This window comes from Furipterus horrens, unplaced genomic scaffold (genome assembly GCF_987537825.1).
Source record: "Furipterus horrens unplaced genomic scaffold, mFurHor1.1.pri manual_scaffold_10, whole genome shotgun sequence".
In the NCBI taxonomy this organism is placed as follows: Eukaryota; Metazoa; Chordata; class Mammalia; order Chiroptera; family Furipteridae; genus Furipterus; species Furipterus horrens.
In genome coordinates, this window is record NW_028327180.1 from 38,629,223 (window position 1) to 38,643,318 (window position 14,096).

Sequence of the window (14,096 nt, forward strand, 5' to 3'; positions counted from 1 at the left end):
AATTTTCTGACTTGATATGTAGTACCCCCTTCAGTCTTTTGACTAAAACACATATCTTTCACATTGTTTGTTGGTAGTGAATACCACATCTGTGTTTCTAACAGAAATTAGTAATTGCTGTAAGATCTTGGGAAAATAAAACAGTATTGTCTGATCATGCTCATATTATCTCTATTCATTATGCTTGATCTTAGTTGAAATTGAACAGGATGCATCAAGTTACAAAGAGATCTCATGGAATGATAATAAAAGGTCATTCCAGATATTTTCACACTAACGTGTGATCTTGCATAAAATGGAAAAATATATCCCAGAGTCCTTCTGTTTATGGTTCTGAGTTAAGTTCATGAATAAAGGAGCATGCATGAGGTTTGGAAGGGAGAAGTGAAGAAGCCATGACTGTCAGATCTCCTGTAGCATCAGGATACAGAGGTCCCTGAGAACAAGTGGCTTGAGGTACAGCACCTTGTTCTCACTTCTGGCTCTGCCTGTCTGGACCGGTTGTAACCATACACACTTTTGATGTTAGCTCCCTCTTAGGCTACAGATTCCACAGACTTTCACATGAGCTCTCATCATAAATCCTCTTTGGTTTTCAGTGCATTTTCCTGTAGCTCTCTGATGCCCATTAGTTCTTGTCAGGCTATTGTTCTTAGCGACCTCTCAGCCTGTCAACTCCTATGTCTCCCATCTGCTAGTTATGTGATTTCCATAGTAGGAGATATCTTATTCCTCTGTTGGTAGATCTGTTTCTTGCCTCCACCTTGATGCATTTAAGGCTGAGCGAAATGCAGGAAAATTAATTCCCAGTTTGCATTGTTGAGAGGCTCCACTGACCTTGCATTTCTTTATTCTGGAAATTTCCATGATTGAAGTAAGCTTTGTGAATACATTTGACAGTTGTTGGAAGTTTTCTCTTAAAACTGACTGCTTTCTAAATGATAAGTCCTGTATGTTTCATTACATTCAATTTTTACATGTGATTATCCAGTCTTAATTCTTTCATTTTTTAAACGTGATTCAAACAATCTCCATTTTTGATCAAATATCATTTTTTATATTCTTTTTTTTCTTTAATATCCTTTTTATTTAGATTTTTACAGAGGGAGAGGGAGAGAAAGAGAAACATTGATTTGTTGTTCCACTTTATGCATTCATTGGTTGTTTTTTGTATGTGCCCTGATGGGAGATTGAACCTAAACCTTGGTGTATTGGGGTTGGTATCATTACTAACCAACTGAGCTATCCAGCCAGGGCCTGACATTGTTTCTTAAAAAACAATTATTTAGGTTTCATATCAGTTGTATACTTGCAAATATTATTATGTTTTAGTTTCATCTCAAGAATTAACATTCATATAATTGTGTCAATATTCTGTATATGTTCTGGTGTAATAATACTAAATACATATGCCTTTCCTGCTAGTAATTTTGCTGACTATCCACAGGATGGTTCTTCCTATGTTGTATGGTAATTGATTAATAAAACTATTGCCTGCTGATAATCCCTTGTATTATTTCCACTGGGTGAAGAATGGACTCAGGTTTTCTCTTCATTCAGCCCACTTATGTTTCTTTTATCTGCCCTCAGGTGGCAAAGCTCAGTATCTGTCTCTGTGTCAAATGCCCTTCAGTGATATATCTGGCCCTGTGCATGCTGGAAGTAAGGCAATTTGTCACTGAAGGACTTGAGAGGGAACGGTCAGTAGTGATACCTGTATAGCCTTTCCAGAGTGGAAGCTTGTACCTAAGCAATTCCAATCACTGTCAGAATGGTCTAATGTCATCAGTTCACTAATGAATACGACCATTATTTATAGGGACACCAACACACTAATGCTTGATATAGCTTCACGGAACTTTCATAGCATGGAAGGTGTGCATCATAACCACACAATGGGATTTCGGCATGAGCAGAAAAAGAGTCCATTCTTGACCTTTTCATGGGATTCTTGTTTTTTCATATCAGAACCATGAAACCCCTAATTTTAAACATTTTCTACACAGTTAACTTTATACATACTCAGAGGATGTTTTCTTCTGAAGTTAAGGTTGTTTTGTCTGCAGAGCTCTTTGAAATCTGCAGTTTGGGAGGGCTAAGGATTTGGAGATTATGGATATGCATGTGTCCTGTGTTTCTTTATGGGTATGGTCACTCCTGTGTGGGCACAAGGGTGGGCACAGGAAGGCTCAGGAAAATGGGTGTTTTGGGGTTTTTTTTTTGAAAACTATTTTTTTATTCTGAAGATAGAAATTCTTTTTAAATATATTTTATTGCTTATACTGTTACAGCTGCCCCAATTTTTCCCCTTTGCCTCCCTCCACCCAGTACCTCCTTCCCTCCAGGATTCCCCACCCCCTTTGTTCATGTCCATGGGTTATGCATGTAAGTTCTTTGGCTTCACCCTTTCCTATACTATTCTTAATATACCCATTTATTTTGTTCCTACCAATTATGTTTCTTGATCCCTACACCACTTCCTCCTTTCCCCGCTTCCCCCTCCCAGCTGATAACCTTCTAGATGATCCCCATACCTATGATTCTGTTTCTATTCTGGTTTGCTTAGCTTGTTTTTGTTTTTCAGAGTCAGTTGTTGATTGTTGTGAGTTTGTTGTTATTTTAGTGTTCATAGTTTTGATCCTCTTATTTTTCTTAAGTGAGTCCCTTTAACATTTCATATAATAAAGACTTGGTGGTGATGAACTCCTTTAGCTTCACCTTGTCTGGGAAGCACTTTATCTGCCCGTCTATTCTAAATGATAGATTTGCTGGATAGAGTAATATAGGTTGTATGTCCTTGCTTCTCATCATTTTGAATACTTCTTGCCAGTCCCTTCTTGCCTGCAAAGTTTCTTTTGAGAAACCAGCTGATAGTCTTATAGGAACCCCTTTGTAGGTAACTCTTCTCTTGCTGCATTTAAGATTTTCTCTTTATCTTGAACCTTTGGCATTTTAATTATGATGTGTCTTGGTGTGGTCCTCCTTGGGTCAACTTGTTTGGGACTGTCTGTGCTTCCTGGACTAGTGTGTCTATTTCCTTAGCCAAATTAGGGAAGTTTTCCTTCATTATTTTTTCACATAAGATTTCAATTTCTTGCTCTTCCTCTTCTCCTTCTGACACCCTTATGATTCAGATGTTGGTACATTATTTAAAGTTGTCCCAGGGGTTCCTAAGCCTCTCCTTGTTTTGTTTTTTCAAGTCTTGTTTCTTTCTGTTCCAGGTAAATGTTTATTTCTGCCTTATGTTCCAAATCACTGATTTGAACCCTAGTTCCCTTCCCATTACTTGGTTCCCTGTATATTTTTCTTTATTTCACTTTGTATAAATTTCACTTCTTTATTTTGGGGCCATACTCAATCACTTCTCTTGAGCATACTGATCACCAGTGTTTTGAACTCTGCATCTGATAGATTGGCTATCTCCGTTTCTTTTAGTTCTTTTTCTGGGGTTTTGTTCTGTTCTTTCATTTGGGCCATATTTATTTGCCTCCTCAATTTGGCAGCCTCCGTGTTTGTTTCTGTGTATTGAGTAGAGCTGCTTTGACTGTATCTTGGTAGCATAATCTAATGTAGTAGGTATCCTGTAGGGTCCAGTGGCACAGCCTCCCCTATCTCCCAAGCTGGGTACTCTAGGTGCACCCTTCATGTGGGCTGAGTACACCTTCCTCTTGTAGTTGAGCCTTGGTTCCTGTTGGCAGATCAATGGAAAGGATTTACCACTGGCTACTGACCACCAACCTGTGCCTTCTGTGGAGGGTCAGCTGTGCAGGGGCAGTATGGTAGTGCTCCAGCGTGGTCTGTGACTATCCACTGGGTGTGCTGGCCCTAGGGTTTCCCAGGTAGTGCAGACCAACGTCAGCCTCCACCTGTGTTTTGCCCAGGGCACCCTGCCTGAGCTATAAAGCAATCTGAGACAGCTGCTACTTGTGCTTGTCTTGGAGATTTCCAGGTGAATCCAAGCTGTGAATCTAAGGTTGCTGCTGGCAGTTCCAGGCCTTGAGCTCACTGAGGCCAGCTGTTGCTTGTTTGATAGGATTTAGGAAGTTGTGAGGCATGAGCCAAGATCAGCCATTCATATGGAAAAGCAGGTTGGGTGAGTCCGTAAGTTGTGTGGCGTGGAGTCTCGGGATGTCTAAGGCAGGTCAAACAAGTTATCCAGGCTGATGGAGTCTCAGACAGGGCACCAGCCTGCTGGCTCTATGGGAGGAGGGCCCAGAAAAGAGACAATGGCCTCCATTCACTCCAATGTCAGACATTTCAGTATCTCCCTGTATACAACTGGTACCCCTCAAGCTTCAATACCTGTGCCAGAGCCCAGATGGAGCAAGTCTGAACAGGTGAGTCTGCGTGTGAGTTCTTTAAGAGTAACTGCTTGGGACTCCAGCAGTTTCTTTCACTGATTCAATCCCCGCTGGTTTTTGCAGGCAGAAGTTTTGGGGATTTATCCTCCTGGCACTGGAACTCTGGGCTGGGGGTCCTGGTGTGGGGCTGGGACTCCTCACTTCTGAAATATCCCTCCTGAATTTTTATCCCCAACCAGCCCATTGGGACCAGCCCATTCCACGTTTGTGTCCCTCCTACATATCTGGATGGATGTGGCTTCTTTAATTCTGTAGTTGTCAGACTTCCATTCAACTCAATTTTTGACAATTCTGGTTAAGGGTTCTGTATTTTAGTTGTAATTTTGATGCAGTTGTGTGAAGAGGCGAGCCATGTCTGCCTATGCCACCATCTTGTTTCTGGAAAATGGGCTTTTACACTAGGACCTATACAGATGTAATATATGCAAAATAGGGGTGACACTGGGGGGATGTCAAGGGAGCAGGTGTGAACAAGCAGGTTGATAGCAGAATGCAAGGACCCATGGGCAAGTGCCTGCAGTGGCTCTGATTAGTGTGAAGAATAATCAATTTTTCTGAGCCTAAAGTATAAAGCATATGAGGGATGCTCAGAATTTAGCATCAGATAATGAGTGTGGATTCTGAGAAAGGCTCAATTTGAATCGTGATCCATATGGGAATTGTTTATTTTGAGGAGCTACCTATATTTATAGTCATCAGTTAACACATCCAAGGAGATAATAAAATATGTATGTTATGGAGATTGGTGAGGGAGGAATATTTATATAAAGGGTGTGGCAAAGGTAGCTTTACAGTTGTGAGTACTTGAAAGTTCATCCTTGTACTGTTATTTATTCTATTATTTTTCATAAGAACAATTGTAAAGGTATTTTTGCCCAACCTTGTATCTTAACTTAGTTACCTTATATAAAGTATTTAAAGCAGTGCTTAATACACAGTAAGATATAGTGTTTATAGAGTAATGAGAATCAGACCACTGGCAGCTAGCCTGACACTCACTGCTGGGCTGTGATTTTTTTCACATTGAACAGAAACCACTTCACCCAACCATCACAGATGCAATTCCCTGATGAGTCAAGACAAAGGAAAAGCATGTTATGGTCATGTCTTTAAAAGGCTAAATATGGCACAGAATCCATATCACAAAAATGGCAAAAACCCACCAATTCTTGTGATGTGGGTGGTGTCTCTTTTCTAATTACTTTTAGGCACAATTTACTCTGCTTCTAGATAAGAACAGTTAAGATATCCAATCATAAGATTTTTTACATTCTGACAGCATCTAATTCAGAATAAAGGGATATTCACTCAAGCCATCTAATACAAGTCCAAATGCTGGACATACATCAAAATATGTCCAGAAGTCATTTCATAATATGTCCTTACTAACACACCCTATGTTCCTGCACAGGAGTATCATCTCCAGTGCTCCAAACCAATGCCTTACAGTTTCTTAGATCACAGGTGTGATCCTAATGGTCTGGCTAGAGAACATTAATTAATAAAATCATGATTTTACTCATTCAGGTATTACAAGTTATAGTAATGACAAAATTTAAATATAGATTACCTGAATAAAAATATTCCATAAACTTATATGCATTTGGTATTATTGATAAGAATTCATAACTAAGGATGGCAGGTCAAGATGGCATAGTAGGTAAATGCCGTGCTCACCTCTCATGACCACACAAAAATTACAACCAAAATATAGAATAACCATCATTGTAAACCACCTAAAGACTAGCTGAACAGAAACTATAACTAAGGCTATAAGGAAGGAGCTAAGTCAATATTGGTAGGAGGGGTGGAAATGTGAAGTGGGCTGTCCCCACAACCTGGTGTGGTGGTTAAGAATAGGGAGGGATATCTTAGCTGTGAAGATTTTCCCTGAGGAGCAAGGGTTCCCATATTCAGTCTGGGTTCTCCAGCACAGACCCCCAGTACCAGGAAGAGGAGTCCCTAAAACATCTGGCTGTGGAAATCAATAGGCATTCTGTTCAGGTGAGATGGAGGGCTTCTGGAGTCCCAGGCATTCCTTTTTTTTTTTTTTTTTTTTTTTTTTAAGATGAATTGATTGATTTTTAAAGAGAGGGAAAGTGGAGAAGAAAGAGAAGGAGAAAAACATCAACTGGTTGCCTCTCACAAGCCCCCAACCAGGGACCTGGGCTGCAACCCAGGCATGTGCCCTGACCGGGAATCAAACTGGGAGCCTTTTGGTTTGCAGGACGGTGCCCAACCCACTGAGCCCAGGCATTCCTCTTAAAGGAGCTGAGCACTGACTCACTCACAGACACCCAAAGCTTGAAAGATGGGGCAGCAACTTGAAAAGCACCTGGGACATAAGGAAAGAACTGTATTGTCTGGCTTAAGGAAATGGAGAGACAATTCTCTGGACAGAAGTGCTGGTAGGTGTCATTGTTGAGGCCTGCATGCACCAAATCTGGGTCTCCATCAGTCTAGCTAACCCTGCCCCACACTGGGGGTTTCTCTGAGACCCCATTCCACTCAGCTTGCACATCGGCCTGATTCTCTTTTAGCAGCTGTTCCTTACAAGTAGCTGGCCTCAGCTCATGCTACAGATTTTTCCTAAAATCTATCGAAGGACCACAAACAGCAAAAAAGCAGCAGCTGACCTTGTCATCCCCTACATTTGGTAAGTGACCCCAGTCCTGGCAGGAGTGGCAAGCAGCCTCAGTGCGCAGTATACTCTCCCAGGCACCTGCCAACACAGCATAGGAAGCTGCTAATTGCAAATCACTTTGTAGATCCTACTTGGTGGTCATGTACCAGGTATGGGCAATGGCTAACCTTGGCCTGCACCAGAGCCCTATCCAAGAGGCCCCAGTACCAACACACCCAGTGGCAGCCTTCGGAGCAACTAGCTCCACAAATGACAATCTCAAAGGATGGACTCCACATGCACCAGAGCCCAGCCAAAGCAAATCTTGCTCAATGAAGTTATCCCTACAAAGCAGCTCATGTACTACAGCCACTGCCTGTCCTGAAAGTAAATTTGACCCATGGATGTGCCAATAGCAATCAAGGCTCAACCACAACAGAAAGGCATACACAAGTTACATAAGTTACACTTGGAGCACCTGGCTCAGAATGACACTGTCATTGAATCCCTCAGGACACCTACTACATAAAGCTACCCTACCAAGACTAGAAGATGTAGCAGATCTACCTAATACACTGAAACAAATACGGAGGCAGTCAAAATGAGGAGACAAAGAAATGCATCCCAAGTGAAAGAACAAGACAGAACTCCAGAAAGAGTTCAATGAAATTAAGGCATGCAATCTACCAGATACAGAATTTGAAACACTGGCTATAAAGATGCTCAAGAACTTATAGGAAGAATAGATTAACTTGATGAGGACTTACACATAGATAGAAACCATTAAAAAGAACTGGTCAAAAATGAAGACTATAATAACAAATTAAGAATACATTAGGTGGAGACTCTCTCTGGCTCTCGCTCGTGCTCTCACTCTGGGACTCTCGCTCTCTGGCTCGTGCTCTCGCTCTGGCGCTCTGACTCTCTCGCTCTCGGACTCAGGCTCTCATTCGCACTCTGGCTCTGGTGCTCTGACTCTCTCTCTGGCACGCTCACGCGCTCGCTCTCGCTCTCTCGTGTGCTCCCTCCACGTGGCTTGGTGAAGGGGCCTTCTCCATGTGGCTTGGAGAAGGGGTCTCCAGGCTGCTTTAAGAGGCTCTCGCCATACGGTTTTGAGGAGAGAAGATCCGCGCGGTTTGCAGGAAGAAGGCAGTTTGCAAGGAGCCTGAGAATCCAGGTGGTTCTGCATTGGGAGCTGGAGGGCACCACAGCACAGAAAGGACCTCCCCAATCAGGATTGAATGATTGGCAGCTGCTGGTAAAGCTGAACTGTGTTGGGAAAGTAGGGAAACGGTTTCTGTGACTTTCCTAAAACTAGCCTGGTTTGGAAGGGGGGGAGGCAAGGATATGTGTTTGTGGGTGTTTTAAAGAGCATAAGACTTAATAACAGAAATCCGCAAATAACTAAATCTATATAACTGTTAAATAAACAATTCTTTTTCTTTTCACCAAAAAAAAAAAAAAAAAAAGAGAGAATACATTAGGTGGAGTCAATAGCAGATTAGATGAAGCAGAGGATCAAATCAGCAATTTGGAAGACAAAGTAGTGGAAAACACAAAATTGTAACAGCAATAACCAAAAGAGAATTTTAAAAATGAGAATATTTTAGGGAGCCTCCTGGGCAACATCAAGTGTAGTAATATTAACGTCATAGGTGTAGCAGAAGGAGAAGAGGGGGCAAGGCACTGAAAACCTATATGAAGAAATAATGACTGAGAAGTTCCCTAACCTGATGAAGAAATTAGACATACGAGTCCAGGTATTTCAGACTCCCAAACAAGATGAACCCAAAGCGGCCCACACCAAGACACATCATAATTAAAATATCAAAGGTTAAAGTCAAAGAGAGAATCTTAGAAGCAGCAAGAGAAAAGTAGTTATGTACAAGGGAGCTCCCATGAGACTGTCAGCTGATTTCCCAACAAGAACTTTGCAGGCCAGAAGGGACTGGCATGAAATATTCAAAGTGTTGAAAAGCAATGACCTATAATCAAGATTACTCTAACCCAGCAAGGCTGTCACTTAAAACTGAAGGAGAGATAAAGAGCTTCCCAGACAAGAAAAAGTTAAAGAGGTTTGTCATGACTAGACCAGTATTACAAGAAATATGAAAAGGACTTCTTAAAAAGGGGGGAAAAGATTTTAAAAATATGAATAGTAAAATGGCATAACTATATACCTACCAATAATTACCTTAAATGCAAGTGAACTAAATGTTTTAATCAAAAGACATAGGGTAGCTGGCTCCCTTCTCCTCTGTTTGACTGGCAGTTGCGTCTTCCTGCACAGTGCCAGCCACAACCCTGAGACACGACAGTGGAAGTCAGAGTGAATGGATTTGGCTGTATTGGGTGCCTGGTCACCAGGGCTGCTTTTAACTCCAGCAGAGTCGATACTGTCATTATTGATAACCCCTTCATTGACCTCAACTACATGCTGTACATGTCCCTGTATGATTCTACTCATGGCAAGTTCAAAGGCACAGTCAAGGCTAAGAACAGGAAGCTTGTCATCAAGTGAAAAGTCCATCCAGGAGTGAGATCGTGCCTACATCAAATGGGGTGATGCTGGTGCTGAATATGTTGTGGAGTCCACTGGTATGTTCACCACCTTGGAGAAGGCTGGGGCTCACTTGAAGGGTGGGGCCAAGAGGATCATTATCCTATTATGTGGACGCCCTCATGTTTGTAATGGGAGCGAACCATGACAAGTATGACAACTCCCTCAAGACTCAGCAATACCTCCTACACCACCAACTGCTTGGTACCCCTGGCCAAGGTCATCCATGACACTTTTGGCATTGTGGAGGGACTCATGACCAGTCCATGCCATCACTGTTACCCAGAAGACCAGGGATGGCCCCTCTGGGAAGCTGTGGCGTGAGGGCTGAGAGGCTGCCCAGAACATCATCCGTGCTTCTACTGGTGCTGCCAAGGCTGTGGGCAAGATCATCACTGAGCTGAAATAGGAAGCTCACTGGCATGGCCTTCCGTGTTCCCACCCCCAATGTGTTGGTTGTGGATCTGACCTCATGTCTAGAGAAAGCTGCCAAATACAATGACATCAAGAAAATGGTGAAGCAGGCATCAGAGGGCTCCCTCAGGAGCATCTTGGGCTTTACTGAGGACAAGATTGTCTCCTGCAACTTTAACAGTGACACCCACTCCTCCATCTCTCATGCTAGGGCTGGCATTGCCCTCAACGATCACTTTGTCAAGCTTACTTCCTGGTATGACAATGAATTTGGCCACAGGGTGGTGGACTTTATAGTCTACATGGCCTGCAAGGAGTAAGAGCCCTCTGGACCAACAGTCCCAGTGAGAGGAAGAGAAGTCCTCAGATGCTGGGGAGTCCTTGCCCCAAATCAGCCCCCCAGCACACTGAGAATCTCCTGACCTCCGGTTTTCATCCCAGACTCTGAACAAGGATTGGGGAGCCCTACTTTGTCATGTACTATCAATAAAGTTCACTGTACCCAGCCAAATAAAACAAAAACAAAAAATAACATAAGGTGGCTGAATGAATAAGAAAATGAATCATACGTATGCTGTCTACAGGAGCCCCATTTCAGATCACAGGACACAAGGGTGAAAAGTAATGAGATGGAAAAAAGATATTCCATTGAAATGGAAACAAAAACATCTGAGTAGAAATACCTATTTCAGACAAAATAGAAGGTAAAACCAAGACTAGAAGAGACAAAGAAGGACATTTCACAGCGATAAAGGAATTACTCCAACAAGAAGATAAAATCATTAAAACATTTATGAACCCAACAAAGGAGCACCTAATATACAAAGCAGACATTGGTAGATGCAAAGGGAGAGATCAACTGTAACTGTCATAGTGGGGCATTTTAAACCTCTATTGACATCAATAGGTAGATCATCCAGACATAAAATCAATAAGACAGTGGCCTTAAATGATTCACTAGATCAGATGGATTTAATCTATATCTTCAGAGCATTTCATCCCAAAGCAGCAGAATATACATTCTTTTCAAATGCACATAGAATATTTTCTAGGATAGACCATGTTAAGACACAAAACATGTCTCAACAAATTTCTAGATTTCTATCCTCGAGCTCACTACTTTTAGCTGGTCTGCTTTCTAATAAATTCTTCACCTGACTTACTGAGTTCTTCAGCCCCAGAATTTGTTTTTTCATATTTTGTCTTTTGGGTAAACTATTTTGTTTGTTGATTTTACTCCTGAGCTCACTGAACTACTTTTTGAGTTTTCTTGCATATCATTATTTTTTTCAGAACTGGCATCTTTAATTCTCTGTCATTTACTGTATTTTTCAGTCTATAAGATGCACCTGACCATAAGATGCACCTAGGTTTAGAGGAGGAAAACAATAAAAAATATATTCTGAACCAATTGGTGTACTAAAATATTTAATAAAATATAATATTTCAACCATGTAAGTAAACAGCAGTCAACAGCCTTATTAAGAACCATCATCACTGACATTAACGAATGAGGAGAAAATTTAAGGTTCAAGTACTCTTCTAGTTTTCTGGGAACCCCAAGAACTCATCATCACTAGTGTCAGAATTTATGGGGTCTTTAATAACAGAGAGTTAAGAGGTATCACTAGTTGAAACAGTCACTGAGAATATCACTATCCTAGTTACAGTTTCTGGCAGACTACCCCCAGTGGCTGTTACAGCTAGTAATACCCCTTAGTCCCCTCAGTGCCTGTGTTCTTACTACTAGAATAGTGACCCCACCCTAACTCCCTTTATATACTACAAACTTCAGCATTTATGGCTGCTCGCCCAGTTACTGCTGACCTCCTCACACAGAAATCTGATGTGCACTGGAAACAGCATGGAGGTAGACGCGACAGTTGTAGCATCTAACGGAGCAAGTAGTAGCCAAACAAGAACATTGTTACTTCAGCTCTATCCATCTGCCTCTTGTGATTGGCAGAGCTTAACACACAGTGATTGGTGATTGGAGGTGGTTCTACTGACACAGACCCCACCCAGTGTCAAAGACAATTGGCAGTTGGCACTGTGGCTCATACTCATTATTAGCCTCAGCTGATTCCACAGGTCAGCAGTTGTAGCTGGGAGAGTCAGGCAGCTCTTTGCACTCACCTAGATCCTGGGTGATGGGCAGAGGCAGACAACTGACCAGGCGCGCTGAGATTCAGCAGTAAAGTGGGGCACTTACGTGTCCCCAGGGGTTTCATGTGGTGTGGGCCCACCGCTTCCTTTTCTAACAGCTGTCACCACCGCTGACAGATCAGGTAATACACATCATCGTCTGTGACGCAATATTCACTCCATAAGACAGATGCACAGACATTTCCACCCCCACTTTTGGGGGGAAAAAAAGTGTCTTATGGAGCAAAAAATATGGTATATCACAGTCTTCCAGGTCTTTGAGTTTGATTTCTGGAGACTCTTCATTTTCTTTCCAAGCTGCTTTTTCACCTTGGTTATTCGTGGTACTTTGGTGGATTGCTTCTCTGCCTGCAGATCTGAAGGAGTGAACTCCTTTTTTAAGTACTATTTTGCTCTTAACAATCCAGCAGATTAATAGATCTTTCATTTTCCAATAGATGGTGCTATAGCACAAAGTTTTGTTTTCTCTTACCTGCACTACTGTCACCTCTGAGATCTTGGTGGGGCATTGTTGGCTCAATTGTGGAAAATGCCCTGGAATCCCTGGAGTGGTGGGAGTCCCCGTGTCCAGGCCACCTTGTTCTCAAGGTGCTTGCCACTCCTGTGATGGGATGTGGTGAGCAGTGGGGCTCCAGAACTGCAAGTTCCTAGAACTGCCTTCTTGTCACTAGTGGCTCCCAGTGGCCTGTGCTATTCAAGACATCCCTGCTGCCTCTACCAGGTTCTGCCTCTGTCAGGGTTAGCCAAGATAGGTGGGTCAGGGGTGAGCAGAGGTGTTTGTGAATGTGGCTTTGCTCTTGCCGCATCACTGGGTTTAGTCACAAAAGGAAATGGCTACTCAGATGGCAATGCTGTCTGCCCCTCCCACTCTCTGGGCTACTGTGGAAGGGCTGCAGCATGACTCCTCCACTTCTACCATGGTAGCTGGGACCATGCTAGGAACTGGACTGCATCTGCGAGAATTGGACTGCATCTGTGGCCCGTCTCTGTCCTCCCCCTTGTCTCTTCTCCCTTGTGTGTTCAGATATCCCCACCTTCAGATGTGTCACTCCATGGATCTCTCACACATGTATGAGTGTTCAGTAGAGGATCCTTTGTTGAATTGTAGTTGTATGACTTGTGACTTGAAGGGGAAATACAAAGGGATCTTTTCACTCTGCTCTAATGCTGATTATCATGCAAATATTTTTTCTAAATAAAATTTTTTTCCTCTTCATTCTGTTGATGTGCACATCATATTGTCAAAGTTTCTATGTTGAACTATCCTTGCACTCTAGGAATAAATCTTTATTCTTGGTGTATAATTCCTTTAATAAACTGCAGAATTCTGCTCACAAGTATTTTGTTTAGGATTTTGGCATCAAATTTTGTTATTTGGTATGTGTTTCTCTTTTGTTGTAGAGTCTTTGCCTGGCTTTGCTGTATCAGGGTAATTTGGGCCTCATAGAATGAGTTAGGAAGTGTTGCTTCCTCTTCAATTTTTTAGATAAAAATAAGATTAATTACTGTTGGTTCTTCTTTAAATGTTTGGTATAGTTCACCAGTGAAACTGTCAGGTCTTGGGCTTTTCTTTGTGCGATTTTTGTTACTGATTCAGTCTCCTTACTAGTTATAGATCTACTGTTTATTTCTTCATGATACAGTATTAGGTAGGTTTTGTGCTTCTAGGAGTTTGTCTATTTTGTGTAGGTTACCTAGTTTGTTGGCATATGGTTGTTCACACTACTCTATTATCCTTTTTACTTAAGTAGATTCAGTAGTAATATCCTCACTTTCAACTCTGGTTATAGTAATTTGAGTCTTTTCTTTTTTTTCTTAGTCCATCTGGCTAAAGGTTTGTCAATTTTGTTGATCTTTTTTTTTTTTTTTTTTTTCAGATTTAATGTGTTTTATTGATTAAAATATTACATTTGTGCCAATTTCCCTTCCCTCTGCTCCCCTCCACCCGGTGGCCCCCCTCCCTCCAGTTGTC

General features: G+C 42.0%; 1 pseudogene; it reads left to right on the forward strand.

Moving 5' to 3' along the window:
- The first annotated feature begins 4,863 nt into the window (after window positions 1–4,863).
- Window positions 4,864–10,278, forward strand: LOC149999639 (glyceraldehyde-3-phosphate dehydrogenase pseudogene; annotated as a pseudogene).
- Window positions 10,279–14,096: the final 3,818 nt, after the last annotated feature.